At 38.0% G+C, this 17,636-nt stretch overlaps 1 protein-coding gene across 5 annotated transcripts in view; it reads left to right on the top strand.

Moving 5' to 3' along the window:
• Positions 1 to 3,893: 3,893 nt before the first annotated feature.
• The window catches only part of LOC107581465 (disabled homolog 1-like), a 191,704-nt gene continuing 177,961 nt past the window's right edge, over positions 3,894 to 17,636 (top strand). For all 5 annotated transcript variants that reach the window (XM_016267041.1, XM_016267039.1, XM_016267037.1 and 2 more), the window contains exon 1: positions 3,894 to 4,148. The gene's annotated coding sequence lies outside the window, so the exon portion shown is untranslated. The remainder of the gene's footprint in view (positions 4,149 to 17,636) is intronic.

The raw sequence follows: 17,636 nt of genomic DNA, 5'->3' as shown, positions 1-17,636 counted from the left end.
TCCATGATTTTTCCAGGTTTGAAAATCAGATATCTAATCAATATCTTCATTCTTCCCACAAAATTTTAATTTATGGGTGAACTATCCCTTTGAAATAAAGGTGCATTTATTTATTTACTTACTTACTTACTTATTTAATTTTTTTCCAGTTAAATATCCTGTCTCAATGTACTGGTAGATTGTTTTACACTTTATATATACAATAAATTCTTTAAATAATAATAAAAAAAACTTTACATTTCTTTTATTTTAAATTGTAATATTTCTTCACAATATTGCAGTTTTTACTTGTTTATGATTTTCTTTCTATTAGATTTTTAAAACACAAATATAAACCAGAACCAAACAAAACCGAGATAAGGAACAAATACTGTCAGCACTGCCTACAAATAATGTGAATCATTATATGGCATAATAATACTTTAGATATAAGAACCTCACAGTTCTGTGGAGATATATCTTACTATAGTGAATCGGTCACAAATAGATTTTACAACTCTTAGCCAGGCCTGTACGGTTCTTGGTCTAGCTTTATTAAATCCAGGTAAAGGGCATTCCATATTAACTATATGTTGCATATTGAATAACCATTTGCTGTGGTGAACCCTCTCCCCTAAAAAAAAAAAAAAGAATCCTTTTGTCCATTGCACCAAGGTTCAATCATTTAATCAGTTCTTCTAAATCCCAACAAACTTGAGTCCAACAATGATTTATTACTGAACATTCCCAAATCATGAGATACATTGTACCAACTACAGATTTTTGACATATAGTGCAGTTAGGACCAGACGTTAATCCCATCCTGTATCGGCTGTATGGCATCGCATATGTTCTATGGATGGTTGGAAAATGGATAAATTGGTGACTCCGATTTTGAGATGTTTCACTTATATTTGACCACACCGTAAACCAATCAGGACAAAGTCCATGGATTAAATCCTTTTCCCACACTACCTCAATTGACAAACATTTTCACTGTTTATAGAGTAATACATTTGTGAAACCAAATCAAATCATCCTGCCATTGGGTGTGAAGGTAGTGATGTGCTCCCTGAAACTCAATCTCAAATAATGAAAAAATTATAATAATAATAATAATTTATCAAATAAAGTCTGTAAATTATGGAAGGAATATAAACCCTCTATATATGTTTCCCAGCATGCAAATTCCCTTAGAGGCGGGGATGTGAAAAGATTCTTTCCTGTCAATGTATTAGTATTATTCCATAGGTGGGAAAGTTTATGAAATTTAGGTACCATTTTAAACATTGTCTACATACTGCCAGACAATAAGCAATTACAGTGCCAAATTTAACTTTAAGTTTCTTGCCTTTTAAGTCTTTGTTTGGAAGATCTTGAAGCCTATTAGCTTGTACTATTGAGATCTCTATGGATTTTCACAATTCTCGTCCATCCAGACCCTCAAAACTCTTAGTGATTTGCCATGGAATACAATTTTAAAATGAAGATTTAATTCTAGCTCGTTTACTGTTCCATATGAATTTGTAGATCAAAGATTGGGTTGGCTCCAGAAACTTAGGAGGAGGAGAAATTGGTATCATGAAAAACAAGAAATTAATATATTTTTTTTTATAAATGCAGCCTTCTTTCAAAAGCATAAAAAACCCTTAGCAACCTCAAACTTTTAAACAGAATTGTATAGTATATAAAATATAATACTTTTACTGGAGAAGACAAAGACACTCATTATGAATGTGATTTTTTTCAAACGTTTTACTCAAATCTTCAGACTTCTGAAGAACCATTTTCTTCTGATAGAAAACAGACACGATGTCCTTCACCTGCAATACTTGACCCAAGATTACACCTCTCGGCTGCTGTGATCTGCTTTTGACATTTACTTCAAATCAAGGCAAATGTTAAAACAGATTTAATAAAAGATTATAAAATAGTGCAGTCAACAATACAATATTTTAGCTTGGGTGGATGGAGGAAAAAGATAGAAAGAGCAAGAAAGAGGGGGAAAAGATTTGGGAGAGAATGTATTTTAGTGATAACACTACATTTGTATTGCATTTTCATCTTAGCTGTGGACAGTAAAGGAGGAATAACCACCAGTGGGTGGGATTACAGTAGAAAGTAGAAAAGCACATACGTTCTTCCACTGAGTTTAATTCAGTTTAAACAAGTAAAAGGCTTTATTTTATACATTTCCAGCATTGCAAATGATATATTACAGACCCCCATATTTACAAAGCTACCTGATACCATGAGGTGCAATGAGCTGCAGTGCTTGGTGACGTAATGGTACGGAGGTTGCATTGTTGCACAGCAGTTAAAATTCTTCTGAAACAGTGTTGTGTACATTTATAGAGTTTGTTATTAATGCCTTGGAATGATCATGGTGGCATCTTGGAGTTTTGTAGTCATGTATGGATATATTGAATCGGTGCGGAGCCGGATGCTGCCTGGTCCCGTTTACAGTGATTGAGAGTGAAAAGGGCGTAGTGCACTTGGCAGCCCCTAACTGAGAAGAGGATGGAATTAAAATCAATACTCTGCATGATGAGGTGACTCAGAAGGTTAAAATAGAACTCGCAACTCTCCGATGGCCACTGCATAGCCGCTTTAAGATTATTAGCTGTCATAAACAGAAGATCTAGTCATGGGCATTGATTAGGGTTAAGTGGGGCTCCTAACAACCTTCTGAAAATCTGAAAATTTCCAGCCAGTATTTGGGCAGCTTTTTCTTTAAACAACTTAGAATGCCAGCACACTAAAGGTCCAAAAGAGAGTTTGATGGATATGAATACACAGTTTCATTTTGAAATCAAGTGAGAAAACAGCTAAATATTCCCAAAAGGTAAACCCACTGCTAAATTTTCATTAGTCAGCAGAGCAGATGCATACATCAGGGTTGATTCTAAGAATTCGTTTTTGAACAAAATCTTCTGAACACTTTTTAAAATAAACTGAAAATAACGTAGTAAATAAGTGTATATCAATAACGGTAACAGATTTGGTTGTATTTTATTTATTGAATTGTTTATTTTTTTCTCTACTTATGACAGGTGACAGGATCTGGCACTTATTTTTGTGGAAATGTATTCTTTATTGTGGAAAAAGGGGTTCTTTGGATTATTAAAATGTTCTTCACACTGGGGGGGAAAACATGTATTTTAAGAACTGTTCACAGAAAGGTTCTTTGGAGAACCCCGAAATGGTTCTTCTATGGCATTGTTCCAAAAACCTGCTTTTGGAACAATTATTTTAAAGAATGATGGACAATACTTAATGTAACAGTTTAAAGATTTTCATGAAGCAAAAAGAGCGCTGGATGAGTTTACCTACAATCCATTGTAGAAAATAAAACTCGCTAATATCTAATATTGTTTGTCATCAATGAAACAGCTCTTTATTGCGCCAGCAGCTTGTTCAAATAATGTTTTCTCCCCCTATAGCCTAATATTAGACTTACTTCCATGCAGTTCCGTTTTCTTCTAAGATTTTAAGATGAGTCATTGCTTTAATCGAGCTTTGTTTTAAATATATCTGTTTTGTCGCCTGCCTTATTGCGATATAGTCTTTTATATCCAAACCTACGTCGCCGGATCTAGTTCAGTTTGAGGGTTTTTTCTTGCCCCCCTGTGCACCTGTTCTACACGCTCTTGCTGATGCACAAATGAAGCGTTCGTGTATGTTAAGTCTCAGCAAATCAGATGCTCTTCATTTCTGTGCCATCGTCCATCCATACCCCAACGCATCCCTTTCTGTCTTTATATTCTCTTGCACATCTTAGCTTTTTGGCATTGGAAACTCTCGCTCACCCCTCCCACTCCTTGCGTTTTCCCCTGAAACCGAGAAACCAGGACAGCTCGGCGCGCGACGGGTTAACGCGCACTCGCGCTCGTGATTGGCTGCGGAAGCGGCGCTTTTAGAGAGAGGTAACCAGGCAACTTCAGCTGGAGCAGCGGAGAGAAAGAACAGGGTAAAGGGGAAAAGAAGCGCAACAATCCCATCAGTTTTGGTGTGCGATAGAAAGGATGTAGTCCAGGTCTGTGGCTGTCAGTCCCCGGTATGGGAAAGTGGATTACGGCTCTTCTACAGACGGTGGAGACTGGATACGGAGTGATTGCGCGTGGATTTTTATCATGAGAAGTATGGGATCTGAACGCACCAGTTTAAAGGTAAGAGGGTTTGTCTTAAGGATGTGGTTCGCGATGACATATAGAAAGAAAAACGGCGTCGGTGCTGTTGCAATGAAACTTATCCATGTGGAACGTGAGGACAGCTCCCTCTGCGCTTCGATGATGGAGTTGTGTCGGTTGATTGAATTCACGCATCTAAAGCAATCGGAGAGATATTATTAAACACTTATCACACATTTGAGCTGCGAGGAAATGAGCCGAACCAACTGCCACCAGTTGACGGTGATCACGCGTCCAGGCGCGTATGGAGAGGAGCAGCGTATGCTGCATTGCCATCCATGTTCTGCCCTGCCTGAGTGCGACTGATCAACTGAGATTTACTACGACCTTGCGTATTTAACATCTTTTCCATTCACTGCCGAGCAGAGCTAATATACACTCAATTAGTGCTATATGCGCACTCATTAGAAACTGCAGTGGAAAGAGGTGTTCGGTATTCCCACTAGTGTTAAAATGCACGAGTACCAATTCAATCCACGGTAACGTGAGCTTTTCATATAAACGTGAAAAAAAACGTGTAGATTTTGTTTGTGTGGTTCAGACAGGTTGATCGGTCCGCAGGGGATCCGCGGCAGCAGAAGCCCGCATTAATCGCACTGCTCGTGTGTGTGTGTGTGTGTGTGTGCGTGCGTGAATGAGTGAGTGAGTGTGTGTGTGTGTGAGACAGGGAACCACCGGGCGGCGAGAATTCCGTTACTCGCACTCTTAGAATCTGACAACTGTCTTGGGGCACCGGCGACCGCGTTTAACGCGTCTCTGCGTGGCGTCTAACTGAACGGTTGCACTGCAGGAGTATGTTCCCACTGCGTTTGAAGCGGTAGAAACGGGAGCGCGTCAGGATGGTGTGCTTTCACACAGAATATCCTCTCCAGACCGCCTCTGGACCGCCGGTTGAGGGGTAGTTTTAAAACTAGAAACGGACACCTCGACGTTTGCCAAGCATAAAACGCTCCAAAAGACACCGACTCTCCCGTGCGGTTCTGGTGCGTCTGGACAAAGGCGCCAGTGACTGGAGTGTCCGGTGAGGAAGACTCTTGTATAGTAAAACCTAAAATACCCTACATTATGGTGACCACCCAACGTCTCCGAGAGGAAAACTGCTTAGTAAACATACCAAGTCATATGTTTATGTATACGTAGAACGGTTTGTGTGAGGGTTAGCTTTAGGGTTAAGAGGGTAGAGAACAGGATTACCTCAATATAAAAACAACAGAAGTCAATCGAAAGTCCACGTTATGATAGAAAACAAGTGTTTATGCATCATTTATTAAAGACCCATGACAAATTCTGTGCGAAAATATATGGAAACTCACAAATGTAGCTACAAAGCAGAGCTGTTCTCATCCTTAAAAGCTGCACTCTTTGCTCTGTTTTTTTTTTAAACACCATTGCTTACTGTTACAGTATGTTTACACATTAGTGTTGTTGGTAGAAATATCACAGTCACAAATGTGATTTCCCCCCTTTTTTGTGTGTCTGACTCTGGACTGATCCTGGTGTTAGGTGTTCATTGACAGCCTCGTTTTTAGGTCAGTAGTCTTTTGTATGGTTCAGCCATCAATTTGCAGTTGTTTTCTAGATGCATGCTATTTCAAATTAGTTGTTGTGCTTTCAAGCCTGTCTGTTGTAAATACATTTTTTTGTCAAGCTTTTCAACATTTTAGGTAGGTAGATAGATAGCCTAGATCAAATGAGGATACATGAAAAGGAACAAGGTGTTTTTTTCTGCCATAATCGGGTCAGAGTCACTATGCCAATCTGTGCCAGATGGCACACTCTCCCATCCCCTCATATTATGTCACTGTTCTGCTTATAAGTTACTATTGCTGTGGTAAAGGTGGTCTATTCTGGTCTGTTCTGGACTTTTCTGTGTGTATCGGCAGTTAGGCCTTCCTCTTCTGCCTGAATGGGCCCAGCAGGCAACAGTGCATCTCCATGGAGACGGAACACAGAGTGTGGGAACCCTCAAAGCCAACATTGTTTTGCTCTCTCCGCTGTGTTCATTTATTCATTCTACGAGCTGGGTTTGTTTTGAGGTAATGGAGAGGTAGGGTTCATATCGAGACATAGCCTATCTCCTGGGCTACAGCATGTTCAAGCAAAATTAACACTAATGCCTGTTGATTTGACCTGTATGAACTCAATGGCAAGCCAAGCTTGCTGTTCTAGGTACTTTTCTGTTTGAAACCAATTCCAGGTACTGATTTGTAATGGAAAGAACGACCAGAATTGATGATTGTTTGAGAGCAACTACATTTCAAGTGTTAGTTGCACTTTAGATTGTGTGGTGGTTGTTATAGGAATGTATTGAGTTGATGGCATAGCATTAAATGGAGATCCGAGGTCCTTGGAGCAGCATGTTACCCCTGGTGTCTTCATCAAAGCAGAAAGTGCTGGGAATTCCTGAAGTAGAGCTGTTCCCGTGGGGGATGTCCCTTCTCGGAAATCTGTCCCGCATAGAGAGGGAGGCATCGACTGCCGTTCCTCATCCCCGGTATCGATCTGTCTGTTCTGTGTGACATTATCTGCTCCTGCTAATTAGAGCTCCGGATTGGCTTCACCCATCGAATGGCATCTGGCTGAGGACATGACAATGAGCCTGAGGGCACAGCTGCCACAGTTTTGGTCCATCAGAATCTTTCCACTCAAAATCTAGCAGTAAAAGTGATAGTTTAATTCAAAGAATTGCTGGGTGATTTGCATATTGGTGTTCTGTGTTGTTATGCTGTGCTATGACAAATGTCAGTAAGGCCCTGTTTTAATGTAGGTACATCTCTGTGTAGATCTCATGTGTGACAGAAATTAAATATAACTCCTGTTTTGAAAACGTTACACTGGCTCCCTGTTAAATACCGCATAGATTTTAAAATCTTAATGCTTACATACAAGGCTCTGCATGGTCTCGCTCCACAGTATATGGCAGATCTTTTAACATCTTATACGCCAATTCGCAATTTACGATCTTCTCAGCACGGTCTCTTAGTTGTTCCCAAAACACGGTTACGATCCAAGGGGGACAGGGCCTTTTCAACGTATGCTCGAATTCTCTCCCAATTGACATTAGGGACGTTAATTCTTTAGCTGTTTTTAAAACTTTTCTTAAAACATTATTTTTCAGGAATGCTTTTATTTGATTAGTTTTATTGTATTGTTTTGTGATTTATTTCTTGTTGAATTTATAGTATATTGTCTTATATTGTTGTGTTTTCTTTTATGTACGCTTTTTTGGAAAGCGCCTTGAGAAAGCAACTTTTAAAGGCGCTATATAAAATAAATGTATTATTATTATTATTCGATTAAAAATAATGGCTAGTGTGGTGGCTGCGATATTCATAAACCTACCAACATCCATCTTCTCGTGAGAGGAAAAAATTACATTTTAGTCAAGTAACATTAGTTAATGGAAACATTGTCATTTCCCAATGTTTTTTTTATCGACATTTATAAAATATCGCAAGCATTGCGCAAACCTGTAATGGAAACCAGGCCACTGTTGCTCTATTCCTGAAACCCACGCTCTTAAAAATAAATTCTTATATGAAGTTCAAGTCATTCCTCATTTTCTTTAAAAAAATTTGATTGAACAGGGCCAGTATTTGGAGGATTTAACAGCAGAAATATGAAGCTTATTTTATAAAAGCCACTTACATGAATTCTTCTGTTAAAACTTGTGTATTGCTTCAGATGTATTGTTGTTCTCGTTATTTTAGGAAATATGTTGTTGATTGTTTTCATGTTAACAGATTGGCCCCATTCACTTCCTTTATAAGTGCCTCAATGTAGCCCTTTTTTTTGCTTATTTTATAGAAAATTAGGACCAGGTGGAAATTAATTTTTATAGCAATCAACTTTGTCACAAATGCTTTTGATTCATCTTAACGTGCATTGGACTTGCAATATTCCTTGAAAATGCTGCCTCCATAGACAGCTCACTAGGTTTTAGTCCAGAACCTATGTACAAAGGTTGTACAAGGTGGAAGCAGCAGTTCTCTTTGAGCCACATGCTGCAATGCCATGCTGGCATCTGCCCCATAATCTCCTTAAAATGGCCACAATCTGTCTGCACGGCTATTTGGGTCCAAAAACGACACTGAAACATCAGTCCGCACACAGCAAGCTCAGCATACTTTCACAGGTAGTTTCATATTTCCTTTGTCTTTTACTGATGTATAATTCAAGCACATTTTCATTCTCTGGTCTTCTGTTCTTATTGAACCTGCCTTCCAGTGCATAACTAATAATTTGCAAAAACAGTCGACTGCAGTCTGAAGTCTTGGCCATATATCTGCTTTTCATTCACCGCATAGTTTCTAGCTCCTCCTCTGACTCTTCCAAGAGCTATGAATAAAGAACCATGCTTATTTATTTATTTTATTCAAACCGAATCTACCAAATTAACTCACCCTCAATGGGCGTACAGTCTCATCTCTCACAACGCTTCACAGACTCCAGCCTACCCTAGAAACAAAAGGGAGAAAAAAGGGAGACAAAAAGTCAATGGTTGATAATTTAGTCCCGCGAGAGCCTCATTCCAGAGCGAGTTTGATGTGCTGCATTGCAAACAAATACCTCTGAGAAACTCAGAAATGCAGGCCATGCCACACAGTCTCAGTACATTACCACTTCAATTAAATCTATTCTTTCTACATTCTCATTTACTTGCGCTCACACTTCGATGACTACTCTCCTGGGACTGATTCTTTATTTGAGGCACTGCTTGCCGCTCATTTACAGTGTTTTATGCTTTGCATCATCAGAGACCGGTAGTTTTGCGCCGCTTCTCTCCTCTGACATTTAAAGAAAGTGAAAGAAGCAGAAGAAAAGAAAGGAAAAAAAACATTTTCAGCCTTGCTTTTCTTCTCCATTGTCTTTTGTATGCATAGAGCATTCCCAAGTTTGGGATCGGGAAGATTTTTGAAATGTTTTTGAAAGAAATCTCTTATGCTCACCATGTCTGCATTTATTTGATAAAAAAATACAGTAAAAACAGTCAACTGTTAAATAGAATGTTTTCTATTTTAATTTCTATTTTAATATACAGTATTTTAGTATTATACTGTATATTTATTCTTGTGATGGCAAAGTGGAATTTTCTGCGTCATTACTCCAATCTTCAGTGTCAAATGATCTTTCAGAAATCATTCTAATAATACGCTGATTTGTTGCTCAAGAAACTTTTATTATTGTCAGTGTTAAGGTTTTTTTTTGATGTTTTCAAAAAACAGCTTTTATTTGAAACAGGAAATTACACGTTACAAATTTTGATCTATTTAATACATTCCAGCAAAATAAAAGTATTATTTCTTTCAAAGAAATCTTACTGACCCCAAACGTTTGTACAAAATAACATGCTACTGTTTTCCAACCTTTTTTTCCTCAAGTTTTTGTTCTGTCGTGAGAGCAACTACATTTCAAGTGTTAGTTGCACTTTAGATTGTGTGGTGGTTGTTATAGGAATGTATTGAGTTGATGGCATAGCATTAAATGGAGATCCGAGGTCCTTGGAGCAGCATGTTACCCCTGGTGTCTTCATCAAAGCAGAAAGTGCTGGGAATTCCTGAAGTAGAGCTGTTCCCGTGGGGGATGTCCCTTCTCGGAAATCTGTCCCGCATAGAGAGGGAGGCATCGACTGCCGTTCCTCATCCCCGGTATCGATCTGTCTGTTCTGTGTGACATTATCTGCTCCTGCTAATTAGAGCTCCGGATTGGCTTCACCCATCGAATGGCATCTGGCTGAGGACATGACAATGAGCCTGAGGGCACAGCTGCCACAGTTTTGGTCCATCAGAATCTTTCCACTCAAAATCTAGCAGTAAAAGTGATAGTTTAATTCAAAGAATTGCTGGGTGATTTGCATATTGGTGTTCTGTGTTGTTATGCTGTGCTATGACAAATGTCAGTAAGGCCCTGTTTTAATGTAGGTACATCTCTGTGTAGATCTCATGTGTGACAGAAATTAAATATAACTCCTGTTTTGAAAACGTTACACTGGCTCCCTGTTAAATACCGCATAGATTTTAAAATCTTAATGCTTACATACAAGGCTCTGCATGGTCTCGCTCCACAGTATATGGCAGATCTTTTAACATCTTATACGCCAATTCGCAATTTACGATCTTCTCAGCACGGTCTCTTAGTTGTTCCCAAAACACGGTTACGATCCAAGGGGGACAGGGCCTTTTCAACGTATGCTCGAATTCTCTCCCAATTGACATTAGGGACGTTAATTCTTTAGCTGTTTTTAAAACTTTTCTTAAAACATTATTTTTCAGGAATGCTTTTATTTGATTAGTTTTATTGTATTGTTTTGTGATTTATTTCTTGTTGAATTTATAGTATATTGTCTTATATTGTTGTGTTTTCTTTTATGTACGCTTTTTTGGAAAGCGCCTTGAGAAAGCAACTTTTAAAGGCGCTATATAAAATAAATGTATTATTATTATTATTCGATTAAAAATAATGGCTAGTGTGGTGGCTGCGATATTCATAAACCTACCAACATCCATCTTCTCGTGAGAGGAAAAAATTACATTTTAGTCAAGTAACATTAGTTAATGGAAACATTGTCATTTCCCAATGTTTTTTTTATCGACATTTATAAAATATCGCAAGCATTGCGCAAACCTGTAATGGAAACCAGGCCACTGTTGCTCTATTCCTGAAACCCACGCTCTTAAAAATAAATTCTTATATGAAGTTCAAGTCATTCCTCATTTTCTTTAAAAAAATTTGATTGAACAGGGCCAGTATTTGGAGGATTTAACAGCAGAAATATGAAGCTTATTTTATAAAAGCCACTTACATGAATTCTTCTGTTAAAACTTGTGTATTGCTTCAGATGTATTGTTGTTCTCGTTATTTTAGGAAATATGTTGTTGATTGTTTTCATGTTAACAGATTGGCCCCATTCACTTCCTTTATAAGTGCCTCAATGTAGCCCTTTTTTTTGCTTATTTTATAGAAAATTAGGACCAGGTGGAAATTAATTTTTATAGCAATCAACTTTGTCACAAATGCTTTTGATTCATCTTAACGTGCATTGGACTTGCAATATTCCTTGAAAATGCTGCCTCCATAGACAGCTCACTAGGTTTTAGTCCAGAACCTATGTACAAAGGTTGTACAAGGTGGAAGCAGCAGTTCTCTTTGAGCCACATGCTGCAATGCCATGCTGGCATCTGCCCCATAATCTCCTTAAAATGGCCACAATCTGTCTGCACGGCTATTTGGGTCCAAAAACGACACTGAAACATCAGTCCGCACACAGCAAGCTCAGCATACTTTCACAGGTAGTTTCATATTTCCTTTGTCTTTTACTGATGTATAATTCAAGCACATTTTCATTCTCTGGTCTTCTGTTCTTATTGAACCTGCCTTCCAGTGCATAACTAATAATTTGCAAAAACAGTCGACTGCAGTCTGAAGTCTTGGCCATATATCTGCTTTTCATTCACCGCATAGTTTCTAGCTCCTCCTCTGACTCTTCCAAGAGCTATGAATAAAGAACCATGCTTATTTATTTATTTTATTCAAACCGAATCTACCAAATTAACTCACCCTCAATGGGCGTACAGTCTCATCTCTCACAACGCTTCACAGACTCCAGCCTACCCTAGAAACAAAAGGGAGAAAAAAGGGAGACAAAAAGTCAATGGTTGATAATTTAGTCCCGCGAGAGCCTCATTCCAGAGCGAGTTTGATGTGCTGCATTGCAAACAAATACCTCTGAGAAACTCAGAAATGCAGGCCATGCCACACAGTCTCAGTACATTACCACTTCAATTAAATCTATTCTTTCTACATTCTCATTTACTTGCGCTCACACTTCGATGACTACTCTCCTGGGACTGATTCTTTATTTGAGGCACTGCTTGCCGCTCATTTACAGTGTTTTATGCTTTGCATCATCAGAGACCGGTAGTTTTGCGCCGCTTCTCTCCTCTGACATTTAAAGAAAGTGAAAGAAGCAGAAGAAAAGAAAGGAAAAAAAACATTTTCAGCCTTGCTTTTCTTCTCCATTGTCTTTTGTATGCATAGAGCATTCCCAAGTTTGGGATCGGGAAGATTTTTGAAATGTTTTTGAAAGAAATCTCTTATGCTCACCATGTCTGCATTTATTTGATAAAAAAATACAGTAAAAACAGTCAACTGTTAAATAGAATGTTTTCTATTTTAATTTCTATTTTAATATACAGTATTTTAGTATTATACTGTATATTTATTCTTGTGATGGCAAAGTGGAATTTTCTGCGTCATTACTCCAATCTTCAGTGTCAAATGATCTTTCAGAAATCATTCTAATAATACGCTGATTTGTTGCTCAAGAAACTTTTATTATTGTCAGTGTTAAGTTTTTTTTTTATGTTTTCAAAAAACAGCTTTTATTTGAAATAGGAAATTACACGTTACAAATTTTGATCTATTTAATACATTCCAGCAAAATAAAAGTATTATTTCTTTCAAAGAAATCTTACTGACCCCAAACGTTTGTACAAAATAACATGCTACTGTTTTCCAACCTTTTTTTCCTCAAGTTTTTGTTCTGTCGACACAGACGAACAGTTGTCGAGCAAATGGCTGTTATCCACATGGCATCAGGAAGACCTTATTTTATCCCTGCTGGGTGCCACTTCTGTTTCCAGAGCAAAGAAAACCACCCCTCTTCTGTTTCTTAAAGGGATAGTTCAAACAAAAATGTTAGTTCTGTCATCATTTATCCAACCAAAAGTGGTTCTTTTGTGAAATGCAAAAGAAAATGTTGTAAGGTGAACCTACGTGCTTTTTACGAAAAAAAGAAACATTCAGTTGAAACATTCTTCTAAATATCTTCTTTGTGTTCTGCCGAATTTGGAACCACAATAATGCGAGTAAATGATGACAGAATTTTTATTTTCTGGTAAACTATCCCTTTAAGAGTAGCTGGAAAATCAAAAGGAACAAAATGGCTCCCTGAGGTCCCTAGACCTAAGGACCCGAATTGCTTTTTTCTGACAACAAATTGTATTAGATTAATTCTGCTCTTGCTGTCTTTTCATCTGGTTTAATCTGTTGTCTCTCATCCACTAGAGAGAGAGGGAGAGAAAAGATTCAGCATGACCCACACAGTGGGGCCCCAGTCTGCTTGTATATTAGAGTGGGCTTCAGCTCTTTAGTATGCGCAGGCCTCCCCGTTCACCATTATCAAGCTGAAATGAAAAGCCTGTATTTCTCCATGGCGGACAGAGCGGTGAGCTGCACAGAGGTGGAGTGCTGCAGCTGTAAGGCACTCTTGGAGAAAGAGGGTGCAGTTGAATGTAAGGACGGAGACACACGCAGAATCAAAGACGTGAGGTTTGCTCTACTAATGTCAATGTAGATTTGTCAGTATTATGATGGTGTGCATATGCTGCCAGCTGGTGGTTTTCTCTGTCAGATGTTAGCCTGAGGGCAAGACAAGCCAGGTCTGTAGTCACACACTAGGGAATAACGACACTTTGGCTGTCTAATGAGACACACAAAATGGCTAACTTAGTTTTGTCTCAGTGAACAAATGAATTGCTGGAATCCGTCATTTAATTTAATCCATGTCATACTCTATCTTGTTCAAGACCAGAATTCACAAAGATGTCAATAAATAGCTTGTTAAGGCCAGGCGTGTATAAAACCTCTGAATATTTTGTATTGTAGTTTCAGAACTCTCACCATTCACATTCCCAAACTCTGTGCGTGTTCTTTTATTAAACAACACTCTTAAAAATAAAGGTTCTTAAAAGGTTCTTCACAGCGATGCCATAGAAGAACCATTTTTGGTTCCAGAAAGAACCATTCAGTCAAAGGCTCTTTAAAGAGCGATCTCTTTCTTACCTTTTTATAACCTGAAGAACCTTTTTTCACCACAAAGAACCTTTTGTGAAACAGAATGGTTCTTCAGATGTTAAAGGTTCTTTATGGAACCATTTAGACGAAAAGGTTCTTCTATGGCATCGTGAAGCACCTTTATTTTTCAGAGTGAACCCATTAAATGGGTTGACGAATTTCGTGTGCTGATGCATTTCCTGTCAAAAGGATTCGATGGGGTCACTGTGTTCTGCTGAGCTAATTCAATCATCTGAGCGCTGTTGGTTTTTCTTTCTTTTTTAATTAATATTTTCTTACTGTTTTGAGTTAGAAGGTTGACTGCATTGCTCTTAAGTTCTCTTCCGCTGTTGAAACTTCAACGCTTTTTGTAGTCAGTTTTGAATGATGCAGTAAAAACACTGTGTACTAAATAATGGTAAATAATGTAATTCTATTGAGTTGTGAGATACACAGAAAACAAACATACATCTGATTCATGAATAAATTACTCTTATGAACCAGTTCTTATTAGTGAATCAAAAATATGCTGTGTGACCAAAGTAGCCCAATTCCAGAGATGAATGACTCCTTCAGATCTTTTATTGAATAGTTAAAAAAGGAGAGTTAGCACTTGGAATCAGTCTGAAATCAATCTGCAATGCATTATTTAGCTGAGAGAAAAAGAAAAAAAAAATGGATGTGAAATTCTATATAATGAATCAAAATGGATATCAAATTGATTTGAATTGATTCTGTTTTGAAATCAGTCACACTTAAAGGGTTGGTTCACCCAAAAATGAAAATTAGGCTGCGTTTTACTCACCCCCGAGGCATCCTAGATGTATATGACTTTCTTCTTTCAGACGAATCCAGTTGGAGTTATATTAAAAATTGTCTTTGATCTTTCAAGCTGTTTAATGCCACTCAGCGGGTGTTGCATTGCTTCATTCCAAAAGAACTTAAATAAAAATCGCCTATCCATAAAAAAAGTGTCTCACATGGCTCCGGGGGGTGAACAAAGGCCTTCTGTAGTGAATCGATGCGTTTTTGTAAGAAAAATATCCATATTCAAAACGTAATAATCATTTTAATGTAGCTTGCGCCAACAGTTGTACACAGAAGCAATTCCGGGAGCATGACGTATGAGTTCAGCGTTGCGCCGGTGAGTCTCGTGAAAACCAGCATTTGTTTACAGGATAAAAGGAAGCAAAGTTTCCTTACTTTAGCAAAGGAAAACCAGTCTCCTCTTGGCTTATATCGAAATCCTCTGACATTCTTTTTTACAAATCCTTGTTTTGTACTTCTAATTCTTGACCGTTGTTTTGTTTTGATCTCTCCCCTGCCCTTCCGCGTGTGTCACTTTTGAGCGGCGCATGCGCAAAGCCGACCTCATACGTCATTCCCCCGGAACTGCTTCGGTTTACAACAGTGAGCGCAAGCTAGATTCAAGTGATTATTACATTTTGAATATGGATATTTTTCTTACAAAAATGCATCGATTCGCTAAGGCCTTTGTTCACCCCCCGGAGCCGTGTGAGACACTTTTTTTTATGGATGGGCGATTTTTATTTAAGTCCTTTTGGACCAAAGCAATGCAACACCCGCTGAGTGGCATTAAACAGCTTGAAAGATCAAAGACAATTTTTTATATAACTCCTACTGGATTAGTCTGAAAGAAGAAAGTCATATACACCTAGGATGCTCGGTGAGTAAACTTTTACTCGGGGGTGAGTAAAACGCAGCCTAATTTTCATTTTTGGGTGAACTATCCCTTCAAGCGTGAACGCCTAAAATAGGCAATTGCCTTTGTTGATTTTACAGCCCAACAAAACCATTTTGCTATTACTAAAAGATGACAGGTGATATAAGATGGATTTTATAGAAAATTTCATTGGACTACTGTTGACTTGCACCTGCAAACAAGATGAGTCATAATTGTTTTGGTCTATTTTGTCAATATTTATATGATAGTGCATTCTAAATGGCCTCAACACTAACAGACCCAAGGTGCATCTTAAAATTGCATACTGTCTGATGTGTGCGCACTTAGTAGTGTATTTTAAAAAATACTGTACTTGGATATAATATAATACAAATGAAATAAAAGTCCACTTATGTGTACTTAAAGCGGGTTCACTTTCATGACTATATTTCTTAACACATTTAAGTACACGTTGTAATACTTTCAGATTAAAAGCACATATGTGTAAAGTGCTTGATTTATAATCTTATTTGATATTACATTTTAGTACAATGTATTAAATTGCAACTTCATCATTACAAATGTATCCAAAAACATTAGATTCAGTTCACACTCGAGTATATTCTTTTAAAAGTGTACTAAAAAGTACTACTGTTTCATAAGGGGTTGTACAGCATGATTTTCAGGGGTGTGTGGTGTTCGTTTCTTTGATCGACATGGCCACATCTGTGGTGTGAGAGTTTGTCCAAGGTGTGTCAGCTGGATCACAGCTCATTTGGACCAGATAAATCACACCAGCGCCAGATCCAGATGTGCCAACCATAAGCATCCAACACCTACCATTGCAACCTGCCACCTTCTTTCTCTCCCTCCTCTCTCTCTCTGTCAGTCTTTCTCACTATTCTCCATCCAGGAATGTATGTAGCAGTGGCGTTCCATCCATATAAGCTGCGAATGCTCCGCATACCCAGGCCATTTGAGAGAATAAGTTCACAGGATAATTCATATAAACATGATTATAAGTTGATCCCTTGTCATTTGAAATGTAACTTAAAGCTTAAAGAGTTAGGAATAAGTACGTAAAATGTTTTTTTTTTGTCAAACAGCAGTCATTTTCTGTAAATCTACATCAGTTATGGTTGCTTCCGGGCGAGCGTATTCTCCACAGCTTTCTCACCTCCGCTCTGTTGCTATGATTCGTCAGGATTATAGCGCGTTCTCAGTGATTTGCTGGTCTGCGGCAGATTTCATGCGCAAGGTAAGCTGTTCGCGAAGCTCTCTCCCTAGTGGAAAAATGCGCTGTTGCTGCCAGATCTCGATTGACGAAAATCACATTGTGTTTGATGCAAAACCAACTCGCCTAAATCAAAAGAAAAAAACACTAACTGTATATTTTTATTTTCTCAAGCAAAGCAACTTTTAAAAGTCCACTTAATAACTTAAATTTTTGGTCATAGACAATGTATGTTGAAGATATAGCCTGCGTTATTGTCAACATTATTGCCTAAGTGGTAAATAAAAAAAAATGTTTATAAAAACGTGGGCTATATAAAATTTTAATAATAACAAACATCATATTGTTTTGCGTATGCTCGTGTCGCTTACAGTTGAAGTCCTCTGATTTTATTATTGTTTGCAAGGTTGCAACGTTACTTTGCATTATTTTAAAAACTTTTGGGCATTTTGCATGGTCTGTTATTGGAGTGTCACACGGGTGGGAGTTTTAACTCCTATTCATTGTGAATAAACAAATTATAATTTAGCTGATGCAGAGACATATAGAACGGGGGAATCCCCCCCATCTCCCCACCCTCTGATTACTTATCATAATTTAACTACGTGTAAACGTTATTTGGCGGTTTTTACTTGGAAAACCAGCTATATATATTTTTTGCATTCGAATAACAATGGATAAACCTGAAACGATAGAAGAAGGATTGGAGATGAAT

The sequence above is a fragment of the Sinocyclocheilus grahami genome, unplaced genomic scaffold, assembly GCF_001515645.1.
Source record: "Sinocyclocheilus grahami isolate Dianchi unplaced genomic scaffold, SAMN03320097.WGS_v1.1 scaffold35.1, whole genome shotgun sequence".
NCBI lineage: Eukaryota > Metazoa > Chordata > Actinopteri > Cypriniformes > Cyprinidae > Sinocyclocheilus > Sinocyclocheilus grahami.
Note: the sequence above shows the minus strand (reverse complement) of the source record. Positions and strands in the feature narration are given on the sequence as shown.